This window comes from Anabrus simplex, chromosome 2 (assembly GCF_040414725.1).
Source record: "Anabrus simplex isolate iqAnaSimp1 chromosome 2, ASM4041472v1, whole genome shotgun sequence".
In the NCBI taxonomy this organism is placed as follows: Eukaryota; Metazoa; Arthropoda; class Insecta; order Orthoptera; family Tettigoniidae; genus Anabrus; species Anabrus simplex.
In genome coordinates this window covers 1,197,360,357-1,197,375,955 of record NC_090266.1, presented here as the reverse complement: position 1 = coordinate 1,197,375,955, position 15,599 = coordinate 1,197,360,357, and the positions used below count along the sequence as shown (strand labels likewise).

The 15,599-nt window shown below is 43.5% G+C and overlaps 1 protein-coding gene across 1 annotated transcript in view; it reads right to left on the bottom strand.

Moving 5' to 3' along the window:
- LOC136864791 (coiled-coil domain-containing protein 177) overlaps positions 1–15,026 on the bottom strand; it is a 274,593-nt gene extending 259,567 nt beyond the window's left edge. Inside the window, exon 1 of the mRNA XM_067142181.2 lies at positions 14,901–15,026. The gene's annotated coding sequence lies outside the window, so the exon portion shown is untranslated. The remainder of the gene's footprint in view (positions 1–14,900) is intronic.
- Positions 15,027–15,599: the final 573 nt, after the last annotated feature.

The window sequence follows — 15,599 nt, the reverse complement described above, 5'->3', positions numbered from 1 at the left end:
TGAGATACCCCACAAACGAGGCCTTTCTATTATATCATTAATTATGATGATGATGCTTGTTTAAAGGGGCCTAAAATCGAGGTCATCGGCCCCTAATGGTACGAAATGAGACGAAATGAAATGACAAATTAAAAGCCCCAAAAATCCACTGACCACAATTCAAAACATGAGGACGAAGAATGAATGGATGGATGAGAATTTGAAACGATCAGTGGAACCGACTCACAGTGTCTCACATGCACAGAAGCTGGCGTAGAACAATAAAAGTACTGACCAAGGGACTGCTTCTATAGCACAATACTGAATCGATGATACTTGTAGTCAAAAGGGGTCCAAAATCCAAGTCAGCGGCCCTTCACAATGGTACTTATCGCTAGGAAAGTAGAACCATGGTATTTGTCATGTTGCGGTACTAATCAAGAGTAGCATAGACTCGCGGTATTCCACACATTGTGGTACTACTCACAGGTAATGAAATTCGCACATGTATTACAAACCTACGCTGTTTCGCACATTGCGGCGCCATTTAGAGGCAACGCAAACCTATGGTGTTCATCACATAAGGGTACTAACCACAGGGACTCGTACTATCCCGTGGTGTTCCTCATATAGTGGGTATTAATCATAGGCAAGCCAGAACCATGGTTTCCTTCATCCATGGTGTCGCTCATATAGTGCTACTAAACACACGTACTGTAAAAGCCGTCACGCTCTCTGTTGCTACTAATCACAAACCTATTTGTTACCCAACATAGTGGTACTACGCCCAAGTAAAAGCGACCCATGGCGTTCCCCGCGTGCTGGTACTAATCACAAGTAGTTTCATGGTTCTAATTTGATTAACCCCTGTGTCGCCTCTTACGACAGGCAGGGGATACAGTGGATGAATTCGTCTGCCCCCCCCCCCACCCACAGGGGGTGTGTGTTTGGTCTGCGAGAGGTATTTTATTTCCCTGAAGTCCGCCGGCAAGCCGGTTAGGACCCCCTAGACGCCACCTGGGACGCGCCACGTGGGAGTATCATCTCTCCCCCTGCTACGCTGGGGTAGCAGGTTCGTGGTATATCATTAATTAAGTCCAGAGTAATCTCCTTGCTCCACTCCATTTCTGACTATAAATTTTAGTATCGGTATAGTGCAGAGAGAACGGCATACGTGCGCGTACTGTATTTGTAGGTTATAACGAAGAGAATGAGTATTGCGGAGTGTTGTAACTATAACCCTACTTCACGAGAAGTACGTCGTTTGTGTCCTTTAGGCTATCTGTTGGAATGGAAACAGCACGAAAGTTGCCGAAGCTGTGACATCTCACGAACAACGAATTGACTTGACATGTTTTCCACTTGGAGCGGAAAACACGCCAACATGTTAAAAGTGATAACCTCAACATTCTGAGTTAACATGCAAAGTCAATCGGAAGACACAATCACAATATACATGTCAATTGCAACATGTTAATTTTTAACATGTTGGTGTTAAAAGTTAATCAGTGCAGACCGGCCTTTAGCCTGCACATCCGTCAGGAGCAGGCCGCCGAAGGACCAAATTTCTGATGATGAGGATGATGATTGTTGTTTAATGGGGCCTATCATCGAGGTCATTGGCCCCTAATGGTACGAAACGAGACGAAATGGAATGACAAATTAAAAGTCAAATTCTCCACTGACCAGAATTCAAAGCGTGAGAACGAAGAATGAATGGATGGACATGAATTTAAAACAATCAGTGGATGCGACCCGCAATGTTTTACATTCACACAAACTGACGTAAAAGAATAGGATTACTGACCAAGGGACTGCTGCTATAGCATAACACTGAAACGATGATGCTTGCAGTCTAAAGGGGGTCCAAAGTCCAAGTTATCGGCCCCTCATAACGGTACTGATCGCTAGGAAAGTAGAACCATGGTATTTGCCATATTGCGGTAATAATCAAAAGTAGCAGAGACTGGACCAAATTTCTACTAAAGTTTTCAGCAGAAGCATACGGTAGCTCTCATGTTTCTTGTACATATGAAATGGTTGGAAGAAAGTAGGGAAAGGCCTTCGCTCAGCCTATTCTATAAGGTCTACCAGATCTCTAATTTAAGTATAAGATTCGGGGAAAGAAGATTAAAGTGTGGAATATTATGGTGGCTGATGGGTGAGCACAGAAATAAGGGATGGATTATGAGCAAAGCAAGCTCACAATGCATCCTCTCCGAGGACAAGTCTGATGATCTGCATTTACTTTGTGCTTGTACAGGGACCGAGAAGCTAAGGGTAAAGTTTCTAAACGTGAAACAACGAGAAAGGTGTAGGCAAAAAGATGAGCAAAAAATTACAGTGTGGATAGCGAGCCAATGGAGAAACGATAGCGGCCTGAATAAGTTCCTATGCCTAAGGAAAGTGGGAGGTAGTATATGATGTAATAATCTGGAATATAAACAGAAGAGTAGCCAGTATAAGTAGGTTACTAGTCGATTGGCACTCGGCAATTTAAAAAGTTATGATGACGTCGGCGTGTAGTGGTAATTCTACCAGACATGCTGACAGGGCAGGATGCAGAAGTAGGTCTTTACATGGTTGCTCCATCGTTCCTCTTTCTCTATCTTTTGTCGTTTACTTTAAGATTTATTCGGGTATGTTACGTAGCCTTAGCAGATTACATAACATTCCCTAGTCATCTGGTTAGCATCAGACTTTACCCAGAAGTGAGCACTTCGGGTAGGAGTGGTTTTCATTCTACTATCATCCCTAATAGTGCATATTTAGGCCCGTGAGCAGCCTCACGTTGGCCGGTAATTCCTCCATTAGTTCAAAATCCATACTGTCTCGTGAGAAGTCTCTCATCTTCTGGTAATCATAGTTCATAGTTCCTGAAGGCTAAGAGGCTCTCCAGTAGTGAGTTGACCGTGAGCCATTTTGCTTACAATTCAATTTTAATTATTACTATCATTGTTATTAATATTCAGTTCTTGCTTGGTTGTATGAATTTTAACATTGTAATGGGCGAAGGCCTATAAGTTCAAAGTTCAATAAATGTAAATGTTTCTTGTATGTATGTAAAAATAAAATGTTTTACTGCAAATATGCTATCAGCTATCTTTTGGTTTCGCTTATTTTGCTGAAAAGTGGAAATAACGTTTTACTGACGTAATAAAATAAATATCGCATTAAGGATACCGAAATAACTTAAAAACTGATTAAATTGGGCACAAAAATTTACTACGAACAGGTGCTTAATGGTTAATCGGATGATCCTTGATGAATTCTTTGACACAATTAATTCTCTGTTAAAAGGTAATGCGATAGAAGATCGCCCAGACCTGATTTAGATCTGTGACGAAACAGGCCTCTCTTAGGTAGTAAAACCTTCCAAAATCGTAACTCCGATTGGCAGAAAGTATGTTTTCAGAAGAATATACCGATCGTGTGGAAAACCACACTATGTTAGCGTGTGTTGATGCTAGTGTCATTGGATACCATCAATGGTGATTTTTACGGGTTAGGACGTCTGATGGTCTTTAAAATATTCTAGGAAACTTAGAACTCTCTCCAAGGTGTTGGATAAATAGAGAATTATTCCTGGGACGGTTTCGTCATTTTATATCGCCGATACCACCCATGCAGAGACTTGGTCGCAGTCTCCGACAGGACTGAGAGGCTGCCTATAGTAGCAACTACTTGGAAGAGGAGGTCATACTGAATTTGATTATGTTTGTTGATTAAAGGAGCCTAACAGCTCGGTCATCGGTACCTAATGGTACGAGACGGAACATAACGACAGAATAAAAATTTTAAAATGTATCCACTGACTAGAGTTTGAAATAAATGGTGATGAAAATGATAAGATTAAAACAATCAGTGGATCTAATTCGCAATGCCCTATTTTCTAAAAAAAAAATAGAAGAAAATACAGGTGACAATTGAATAAGGCATTGCCTGGAAGTACAGATATATATATATATATATATATATAATTCAAGTTAGAAGTTAAAATAACACATTAAAATTCGCAAACACGAACTAAAATAGAGTCAATGGGATAAAAGCGCAGTTAACAAAAATACACTAAGACAAATGACATCATTACACACGATAAAAAAACAACTATCGCTCATAAAATGGATGACGAGGTCTGCTGACTGCTCGTCATCTCGCAGGATGACGGAGATGGTACTCGGGAGTTTTAGCCTACGGGGCAGATCGACAAGGTCTACACCCTCCGTAAGGATGTGTATCACAGTATGATGATCGCCGCAAGTACACACCGAAGGGGATTCTCTTTTCAGTAAATACGAGTGCGTTACTATACCGTGGCCGATCCAAAGAAGACATAATACCACTGCTTCGCCCGAGAAGCCCGAAGGGAAGTCCTCCATGCATTCGTTGTACCTTTTTTCGCCCTCAGGTTATTTGGAAGTGAAGTGCCTGCCACTACATCTCCCAATGGGACATAACCAAATATCTCAGCTGATAGCGAATATCACTTGCTCGAACCTTGTAAGGCAACGGGGGCAGTGTAACTGCCTCCTTGGCAGCCTGCTAAGTCGTTTCCCTCTACACCCATGTGGCTTGGGAGCCACATAAACAAGATTCTGGTGCCGGCATCCGCTGCACCAGAGGGTGCCGAGGGAAACAGGTATCAATAGACTGTAGTAGCGAGCTCGAGTCAGTACCCAGAAGGAAGTGTCGGCGCTCATCAGACAGTGCGTACCGCAGAGCATCACACATAGCACAGAGCTCTGCTGTGTACACACTACAGGTTCCCGGGAGAGCAAAAAGGAACCTATCATTGTCGACAACGAACGCACAGCCAACCTTCGTGTCTGTTCTCGAACCATCCGTGTAAAGGACGACTGAACCTGGATACCGACCAACAACGGCCAGGAAGAGCCTCCCATAAATCGAAGGGTCCGTGTTTTCCCTCGGGCCAGTGTGCAGATCCAGGATTATTTCAGGTCATATTATCCACGGAGGTACCACTTGGTTGTCTGGCAAGGCAGGAAACCGAAGGTACATCACACAATCTGTGACTTCTATCGAAGCGTATTCCAACCGGGCGCGTTGCTCGAGGATAAGCAGCGTAGAGCCGACGGTTTCCATTGTGGAATGCGCAAGGATAGCTTGGGTGAAGTGGCATCTATCGCAAATTTGCAGCATAGGACAGAAGCATTTGCTGGCGCCTCAGGTGTAGAGGTAGCACACCAGATTCAGCGAGCGGGCTAGCAATGTGACTTGTACGAAAAGCTCCCGTCGCCAACCTAACCACGCTATGATGGATGCTATACAGTTTCGCAAGGACGCTTTGCCTAGCTGATCCATATGCTGCATTGGCGTAGTCTAACTTGGATAAAATATGTGCCTTAAGTCGTAGGAGCACCGTGCGGTCAGCCACGAATTCGTGCTGCCAGGGAACTTCAAGATATTAAACTTCCTGGTGCATTGCACTTTTAACTACCGCACATGTGGTTCCCACGATAATTTGCTATCGAAAAGGAGCTCAAAAAATCGATGTGTCAACTACGGGAAAGAGCGACATTTCCTAAATAACGCTCAGGGTGCGAGTGAAGAGTGTGCTGCCGGCAAAAGTGCACAACGGAGGTCTTGGCGGTTGAAAACCGAAAGCCATGTTCTGAAGTCCGCTGTGCCACTCTACTAATAGCTTGCTGTAATTGTCGCTCTGTGACTGCCATATTATGCGAGCTATAATGCAGAGCAAAATCGACCACATAGAGCGACGGTATTATTTCTGAACCAGCAGCAGCGACAATACCGCTTATGGCAATCGCGAACACAGTGACACTAAGAACCTATCTCTGTAAGACTACTTTTTCTTGAACGTGGTATTGCGAATATGCCCTCCCTACTCGGACACGGAATAGACGAAAGGATAAAAAATTGGCAATAAATACCGGCAAGTTACCTCGGAATCTCCATTGACGCAGGGCTGAAAGTATACCATATCGCCGTGCGGTGTCATAAATCTTTCCTTAGTCAAAGAAAACAGCCACCAAATGCTGTTTGCGGAGAAATGCATCCTGGACAGAACTTTCCACGCGTATCAGGTGGTCAGTGGTCGAGCGAGCGGCTCGAAAACTACTTTGGTACTCGGACAAAGTCCTTGTTTTCCCACTGACCACACAAGTCGGCGATTTACCATCCTCTCAAACAGCTTACACTAACAGTAAGACAAACAGGTCTATAGCTTCCTGCATACTTAGGATTTTCTCAGGCTTGAGGACAGGAATGACTATGCCCTCTCGCCACTGAGACGGAAACTCACCCTCTATCCAGATTCGGTTGAACACACGGAGATATAACAGACTATCCTCACTAAGGTGTTTCAACATCTAGTGATGGACATTGTCTGGTCCAGGAGACGTGTCCTTGCGAAGCGCCAAGGCACTGCGGAGTTCCCACTCACTAAAGGACACATTATAGTCCTATGAAGCTTGAGTGGCAAAACTAAGGTGATGACTATCTGCCTCCCGCTTCAGAGCGAGAAAATCACGATGGCAATACATGGAGCCAGACATCCGCGAAATGACGGGCTAGATGGTTAACATTCGAGAGCGGTTCAGTGGCGATACTGCCTGCAATGGAAATTCCAAGTAGAGATGATCCTTGGACACCCGAAATACGTCGAAGTTTAGTCCACACTTGAGATTGAGTATGTGACGTCATAGACGACACATACCTCCCCCACGAAGCTTTCTTACTTTGGCGAATAAAAACTCGCGCCTTAGCGCAAAGTTTTTAAAAAGTTATCAAGTTTTCTACAGTAGGCTGCCTACGCTAGCGTTTATGAGCACGACGGCGTTCTTTGATAGCTGCTGCAATTTCTTCGTTCCACCAAGGAACGAGTTTTCGGCGAGGAGTCCCTGACAGGGATTTTTGTTTCAACAAAGTAAGAATAATGGGAAAATTGTCACTGTTACAGAGATCATCGTGTGTATTATACCGAAAAAGGGGAACCAACGTTCGGCTGCATAGACTTACGTCTATGCAAGAGTATGTACCGAAATGTACATGAATGAGTTGGTCCACCTGCGTTCAAAATACATAAACCCAGCCCTGTTACTAATGTTTACAAATCCCTTTGCCTGGGGCAAGGCGTTTCAGAGCCCCATATGGAGCGATGGGCCTTATAATCGCCCAATAAGGGGAAGGGAGGTGGAAACTGATCTACAAGATCAGTGACATCATTTATGTTATGAGGCAGGCCTGGTGGAAAATAAACATTACACACTGTCACTATGACAGGCAGCGGTACCCGCACCGCAACTGCTTCAAGTGGGGTTCTTAGACGAACCTCTTCGCTATAAGTATCAGAACGAACAAAAATACCCACCCTACTGGACGCCCGAACAGCATAATATCGTTATGTCGAGTATAGTGTGGAATTTCTCAAGACCGTATAATGACCTGCTCTGAGGCTTGTCTCCTGAATACAGACTATACTCGCCGCGAACTCATTAATGAGCTGGCGTAGCTCAGCAAGATGCCTGTCATAACCGATACAATTACACTGTAACAGTGACAAAGTGTGGACGAAAAGAGAGAGTGTTAGGTTATGAGCGACAAGATGCTCTTGAACCTAAACACTATCGATATCTACATCGGTTGTAGATGTAGATGAAAGCTCGACGTCCATCGGTCATCGACAGATGGTGGGACTGACGCCCAGAACTTCGACGCTTTCCGGAGGCGAGATGCCCTCTACGAGGGGAGCACGCAGGTTCTGGAGCAGGAGTACGTGCTGGCGCAGACTCATACCCTCCAGATGGCAGGCATGGTTTCCCCTTCGTAGGAGAAATGGTCGTTCCTCTTCTCCGCCTTCTCTTCGTGTTTAGATGGACTGGGAGATAATTTCCCAGCTCTGGTCACCTTTGCCGGCGTGGGAACGGCTTTCGCCGACCTCTGACCGGGGGGGGGGGGCACTTGGCCTTCCCCCTTGCTGCGCCACCTTAGGAGTCCCAGCCGGCAGACTTCTTTGTGGTCGAAGGTGGGGTGGTCCCCCCGTCGAGCTTTTACTCTTTGCGGCTTTGCTCGCAGGAGAAACAGCCACCTTGGGCGCAGCGATCACAATGGGTTTCGGAGATATAAACGAGGAACCTGGAAGACTCTGTGCTATCTTCGTGTAGTCAAAAGTCTTGGTGGTGCATTGATAGAATTGAACTTACGGCGCGCTTCCTGGTTGGAAAGACCATCCAGGGTCTTAATCTCCTGGATCATCATCTCGCCGAGATATACTGGACAATTCCGATCTCGGGGCGAATGAAGACCAGGGCAGTTAGTGCACCTGTAAGGAGTTGTGCATTCTCGCGCACCGCGAGCTCCTCTGTCACATGTACCACATACAGGCTGATTCGAACAACGAGTTACCATGTGACCGAACCTCTGGAATTGATAGCAGCGCATGGGAGGCGGGATGTACGGCCGCACATCGCAGCGATACGTTGTTACCTTAACTTTTTCTGGTAAAACTAACAATGTTAAGGAGACAATGAACGCACCCGTGGCAACGTCCTCGCCGTTGACTTTGCGCGTAATGCACCGGACGTGTGTCACGCCACGGTGCTAATGTCTTCCATCAACTCATCGTCAGTGTTCAAGATGAGTTCGCGGTGGACGATAACTCCACGAACCAGATTCAAGGTCTTGTGCTCTTCCATTTGACGGGAATATCGCTATAAGTGATCGCACTTAAGCAACCGATCAACTTGCACGGCAGTGCGCGTCTTTAACAACAAACTACCGTTGCCCATTTTCTTCAGATCTTCCAGTTCGCCATACACACCTTCTATGCGTCTACTGATCAACATACTTTACCAGCTTGAAGTCACTCCCATCTGTTCTGGTAGCAACCAGAAAACTAGGGAAGCTGGTCCCATTCCTTCGCGCTGCTCTTGTTCCCAGGGAGTTGAACCCCTCAAGGAATCACAAGTTAAAGACTTCGGTGGAGAACCATCTTGGGCAGGCTGAAGACGTTTCAAAGCCATGCTCAAAAATCATCCTCCCCGAAAGCCACCCACTCCAATCCAATCAGAGGTCTCTTTAGCCAAACCAAGCAGCCAAGGCAATACCCATCTGGTCGTAGCCGGTATTGCCCGGGATCCCATGTTAGACGATGCCTAATACAGAATGACTGAGGCAATGAGCACTACGACTCCCTCCGCAATAGCATGTACTCCATAGGGTGTGCAGAGGAAAATTAAAAAAAAACCAATAATATGTCCTTCTGGCATTCGGCTGTGCAGGGACCTGTGTTGTCAGGCGAATACTACTGCATGGGTACATGACGCTCCCACACGCAAAATCTCTGAGTGGTCACACGCGGGCTTTCGGGCGTAATCGCACACGTAAAAGGCCCATCTCCGAGCACCATGCATATCTAGAATTTTTAATCGGTCTACAAATAACCCTTTTAAAACAATAAGAAATGAAGAGGGGACCAATGGCCACATGACCCTTTTAGTCGCCTTCTACGACAGGCAGGAATTACCTGTGAATGTATTCAGCCCCTCCCATCCACAGGGGGTACAACACACTATACCAAACCGCAATCCATGTCCTCACCTAGGTCGCCCCTTACGGCAAGCAAGGGATACTGCGAATGTATTCTACATTTGCGTCTCCCACCCGCAGAGGGGTGATACTGAATTTGTAAACGCTAATAGGTCTCTGAGGAGGAAGAGGTGGTGATATACAATAACACGGCTATGTCTATGAGGTGGAGGCAGTGGAAGTGGAGGAGAGGTGGTCTTGTTTTGAAGAGCTGTTACACAATACCCTCATGATGTATCACACTATTCCTAGAATCTCTGCTTCATACTCCCTGTGACCAGTATCTTGCAAGGTTTTTAGCAGTAGAAGGCATTCTACAAGTAGGTTGGGATCGTTCGACTATCGTACGCCTACGTAGAGTAACAGAGGACTGTAGATGAGAGACTACGTGCAGACATTTGGTGTGTAGGAAAAGGTAGAACGTGTTTTGATGCAGGCGTTTTTTGCAATGGAGTCTATAGATAAAAACTCAACCTGCTTTTATAGTAAAGAGACATTGAGATCATCATGTGCCTCATCCTAATTTCCTTCCTGAGATGTTTTGCAAGGCCACAAAATGTGCAGTAGGCTTGGACAATGAAGTAGAATTACAAAGCTCTGATGGTAGAGACGTTGAGGTCTTCTCCTCCTCCTGCTCCTTATACTGCTTTTCTACATCTTGAGATGTGTGCATAGTGACTGAACATGTAACAGCCCTAGACAATGAAGTGGAATTAGAAAAATCTTGTGGAGTGGCAAGTTCTGTTTGTAAAAAATAAATAAATCAATATCTGCTTTAAAATGTTTGAGCTATTTAAATTTACATGAAGTATTGTTTTGTGCAAGGATAATCGCTTTGCTTGATGTTAATGAAGTACTAGTTCAACACCTGTATTATGAAATTGTTTTAGCGCCTTTAGAATACAGCTTTCTTAATTTATATCACGTTGATAATGCTTGATGTTTAAAGGGGCCTAACATCTAGGTCACTGATCCCTAATGGTACGAGATGAGACGAAATGTAATGACAAAATTCCAAAATTCCTCCACTGACCATAATTCAAAACATGGTTAAGAATGAATAATGGAGTGAATATGAATTTAAAATAATCAGCAGATCCAACTCACAATACTGAAAGTTAAAATAATTCCAAAATCCATTCACTGACTAGAATTCAAAGAGACGATGACAAACAATGATCATGAACTTAAAAAATTCAGTGTCTCACACTTCCCATAAAATAACTTAAAACAATCATATAAACTGAACAAGGGACTGCTTCCAAAGCAAAATCCTACATCCATGCTGCTTGTTGTTTAAAGGGGTCCAAAATCCAGGTCACCGGCCCCTCATAATGCTACCAATCACTGGTAAAGTAGAAGCATGGTGTTCCTCATGTAGTGGTACTAATCACAAGTAACATAGACTCATGGTGTTCATCACATACTGGTATGAAACACAGGTAATGTATTACTCACAGGTAACAAGTATGAACAGAACTCGTTTCAGCTGAGCTGAGTTCTAGAAGATTCCTCTAGTGCTGACATTTTAGTGTTTCACCTGGTCTTCTGTGAGGTGCAGTCTTCCAATTGGAGCTTGCACAGGACAGGTGATTGTGACGAATCTTTTTAAAATCTTTACTTCTCTTGAATTTCTTTTGTTTTTTCTTTTTATTCATGTATTGCCTTTACAGCTCAGCTGAAACAAGTTCTGTTCATACTTCTTACATGTGAGTAATACATTACCTGTGTTTCATACCACTATGTGATGAACACCATGAGTCTATGTTACTTGTAATTAGTACCACTACATGAGGAACACCATGCTTCTACTTTACCAGTGATTGGTAGCATTATGATTCCTGTAAGACCAAAACCAGTTTCAACAAATGGTATAATTTGACACTCCGCAGCCCAAAGTTTATAACATTATAAGGAAGTAAAAATAACGCAAATCTTACTTGGAATTCCTTTTAGAGGAGAGATGTGTTCATTGCGAAGTCTAGGAACCCACCATCCCGCCCTGAGAAGTACATTTACTTTTATAACCTAATTAAGACCAGCATCCGCCATCGTCCATGGCTGAAGTAGCTACTTGCATTCCTATTGGTCAACATGAACAGAATGTGATGTCACTGCCATCAATGCTGATAATTAGATTGTGTTACCAACCCCAGCACAATAAAAGCGCCCCTTTCCTTGTCCCTATATCACAGGTCTAGTCCAGATCGTATCCCAACCGTCCGCATGGCAAGAACCAGTCCAGACCAATAGTGTTTCCACACGAAACTAGAGGCCTAAGGCCGCTTCGCGGCTTCTAACCTGGGGGCTTATGTCCCCAGACCACCTTTGCTTGTCCCTATATCTCTAGCCTTGTCCAGGTCCTATCCTAACCATCTGCACAGCAAGAACCAGTCCAGACCAAAGGTGTAACAATAATCACCATCACCACCTATCGAAGCACCACTCACTCATTAGTTCATAAGTAGAGAGGTTGACAGCATTGAGCACCGCTTGACAACATCCTTTCCAAGAAGGACGTGAGCATGTAAACAAACGACAGTCGTTCCGTGCAGCTGAATGTAGCGAGTATTGGGCTGCGAGGTGTCAACTATTGATTCAACAAATATATGCAACTTTTTTAAGGTTACAACTAACAGTATTGAATAGGTGGAAACCTTTAGCTTTTGTTTTACACTATGTTTCTGTCATGATGTAACTATCATTATTTATGAGCTTCCTATACAAACCCTTCCATTTTTTCACTAAATCTCATATGATTGCCAATTATGCTTCCCATCATGTTACCCATAGCTGTCATTTTTGTTAAATTAAATTTCCTAGCAAGTTCCATCAATCTCTACTTACCTCCACAACCATTCCAAAAAATAATTCTTTCTAACATGCATCTTCTTAAATTATTTATTTCTCTGTTATAATATATAAGTAGTGAGCCTTTACAATTTCTTACCACCTTTAAAGGTGTTTACACTCTCCCACAAGAAATAAAATTCATATTTAATCCGAATTGTCAGCCTCAACAAGATAGGTCTTAATAACCGAGTGACTCCACCTTTACAATACTGTACAATGTTATTCCTTTCTGTTTTATTTTAAAAAAGGGACATGTTTCTTCTCTTCCTTGTGAGACATCTTCAGCCTAAAAATAATATAATAAGAAACACACGACAGTCTTAATAACACTAAAAAAACAATGACTTTTGCTTAAAATGTTTAAGAGTCAAGGTGACTGAATCTGTCATATGTAAACACAGTTATAAAATTTTGTTGAAAATTGTCATAGGACCAAATTTCTAAACGATGAAAGTTCCACTGAGTTTTGATACTCAAAATAAAAATTTATGTGATGATCAGAGTGTTCTAAAATCAGAAATAAATCTTGAATTAGGTTGGTATCTCAAGTTGGAAGCCCAAGTACGTATGTGTCTGTTTAAACAGTGCTTGTTTTTCTAGGTGGAATTACTCAATATGGTGGTTCGGCAAGATATCCCATAAAGTTCTTGAATGCGCAGTTATCGCCCTCGAACACTCTAGTGTTATGAAAAAGTTCTGGAAAAAGTAGTAATTCAGCTCCCTATAGAATGCGCTATATCTTCCAACGTCAATCTCAATTATGAAGAAAGTATTACCAGTCCAGACCAATGGTGTCTGCACAAGGGAAACGACCAGGCCAAACTAGAGGACTAACCCGCCGGCTTAAAACCCCAGACCCCCTTCGCTTGTCCCCAAATCACTGCTTCTTGTCCAGGTCAATGGGGTTTCCACAAGAACGCCGCTTCACAGTGGGTCTAACCTGGGGGCTTATACCCCCAGACCCCCTTTGCTTGTCCCCAAATCACCAGTCGTGTCCACCTCTACCTTAACCAATCCGGACCAACGATCGTTTCCAGGCCAATGGTGTTTACACAGAAAACTAGAGGTATAGCGCTGCTTTGTGGTGGCTCTAACCTGGCAGCCTAACTACTTCTCAACTAGAGAGGTTGGCAACCTTGTCGACCACCCTGGCCACATCCCCCGCGAGAAGTAAATAAAAGACAGTCACTCTGCGTGGAGCCGAAGGACTAATATTGGTGAGCACAGATGGTAGTAATAATATGCTTTGTGCCATTCACATTATCTTCCCAGTTACCATTTGATAAACTGAGATTACACACTACAATCACATTCCTTTTCTATGTCGTTACCCACAAATCTGATCACCTTATCAAATAATTCTGCATTAACAAAACCCCTTCCATGTCTGTACACCCCAAAAATTTTAAGTTACCTATTATATTTATTAAAGATTAGCCTTAGAATATCATGTTTCTCACTCTTAACTTTTTCATAGCTTATATTAAGGTACAGCCCCAGCATTTGCCTGGAGTGAAAATGGGAAACCACGGAAAACCATTACTGGCATTTTGTACTATTACCTGACACATAGAACACTGAAGAGTACACTATATATATGAGTGGTAGAGCACATGGAGACCATGTTTACTTTGTGACAGAGGTGCATCAACAGATTCAATCTCATTCCTTTCAAAACAAATTTATGTCAAACCTTTCAGACGGTTTGTACGTGGAGGAGTGTTAAGTATGTAGCATTATTATTATTATTATTATTATTATTATTATTATAGGCTTCCCTAGCTCAGTCCCATATACAGTTAGGTATAAACTAAAGGGCAGAAACATGTCAGGTCGTTAAGTGAAATGGTAGACCTCCATTTTCATAATACCGGGCGAGTTGGCCGTGCGGTTAGGGGCGCGCAGCTGTGAGCTCGCATCCGGGAGATAGTGGGTTCGAACCCAACTGTCGGCAGCCCTGAAGATGGTTTTCCGTGGTTTCCCATTTTCACACCAGGCAAATGCTGGGGTTGTACCTTGATTAAGGCCACAGCCGCTTCCTTCCCATTCCCAGGCTGTTCCTGTCCCATCGCCGCTCAAGACCTATCTGTGTCGGTGCGACGTAAAGCAAATTGCATTTTCATAATCCTGCCTGCCTGTACTGTCACATTAGGACAACTAAAGTCAATGGCCTTTTTTATAATAATTTATATTTGCTTATACATCACGCTAGTAGAAATTAGCACGCCCAAAACGACAGCTAAAATTACGTTCAGACCAAACTTTAAAATCCCTCAAATTAGAGCCAGTGTCGAGACTGCTCTACGAATTGTCAACACTGAACACCCAATGAAGTATTTTCCATCACATAATTAAAGCAAATACTAATGGCATTCAAGTTATTTTAAGCTAAGCTTTTACGACGGAGTCAATGAAAAGTAACTTAAGATGAGTTAGATTCAATAGCAATCATCAATGAAAATTTCTTGAACGGATGTTTTGAATAAATGGGAAATTACCTTCTTGTATATCAGAGTCTCTATCACTGTATTTACAACATGCCTCTGCAGTGCTGCAGAATGCAGTGCCACATAATCTTAACCCACTTTTCGACCATCAACAAGTGCCAAACCAAACGCCATCTGACATGACATATGCAGCGCGCTAAAGGCCACCATAGAGTTAACGAAATGGGAAAACATTATTTCGCTTCCCAAGGGAATTTTTATAGTAACAAACCGCTCTGCTACTTCAGCAGTCAGAGGAGCGCTAGGAGTCATTAAAGTGTCAGTAAAAATGAAATGTCGTATGGCTTTTAGTGCCGAGAGCCGAGATATCCCAGGACGGGTTCGGCTCGCCAGGTGCAGGTCTTTCTATACGACTCCCGTAGGCGACCTGCGCGTCGTGATGAGGATGAAGACAACACATACACCCAGATCCCGTGTCATTGGAATTAACCAATTAAGGTTAAAATCCCCGACCCAGCCGGGAATCGAACCCGGGATTCTATTAACCTAAGGCCAGTACGCTGACCCTTCAGCCAACGAGTCGGTCAAAGTGGCAGTGATAAAATGTATGTGCAAGTGTGTGTTCAAACCTTGTCATATATCTTTACGAGGTCAGATGTGAAGTGATATGGAGTACTGTCTAATTATGTACATACATTGACATTCTATAGACAACATATTAAAGCGATTATTGGAACACAACTCACTTCG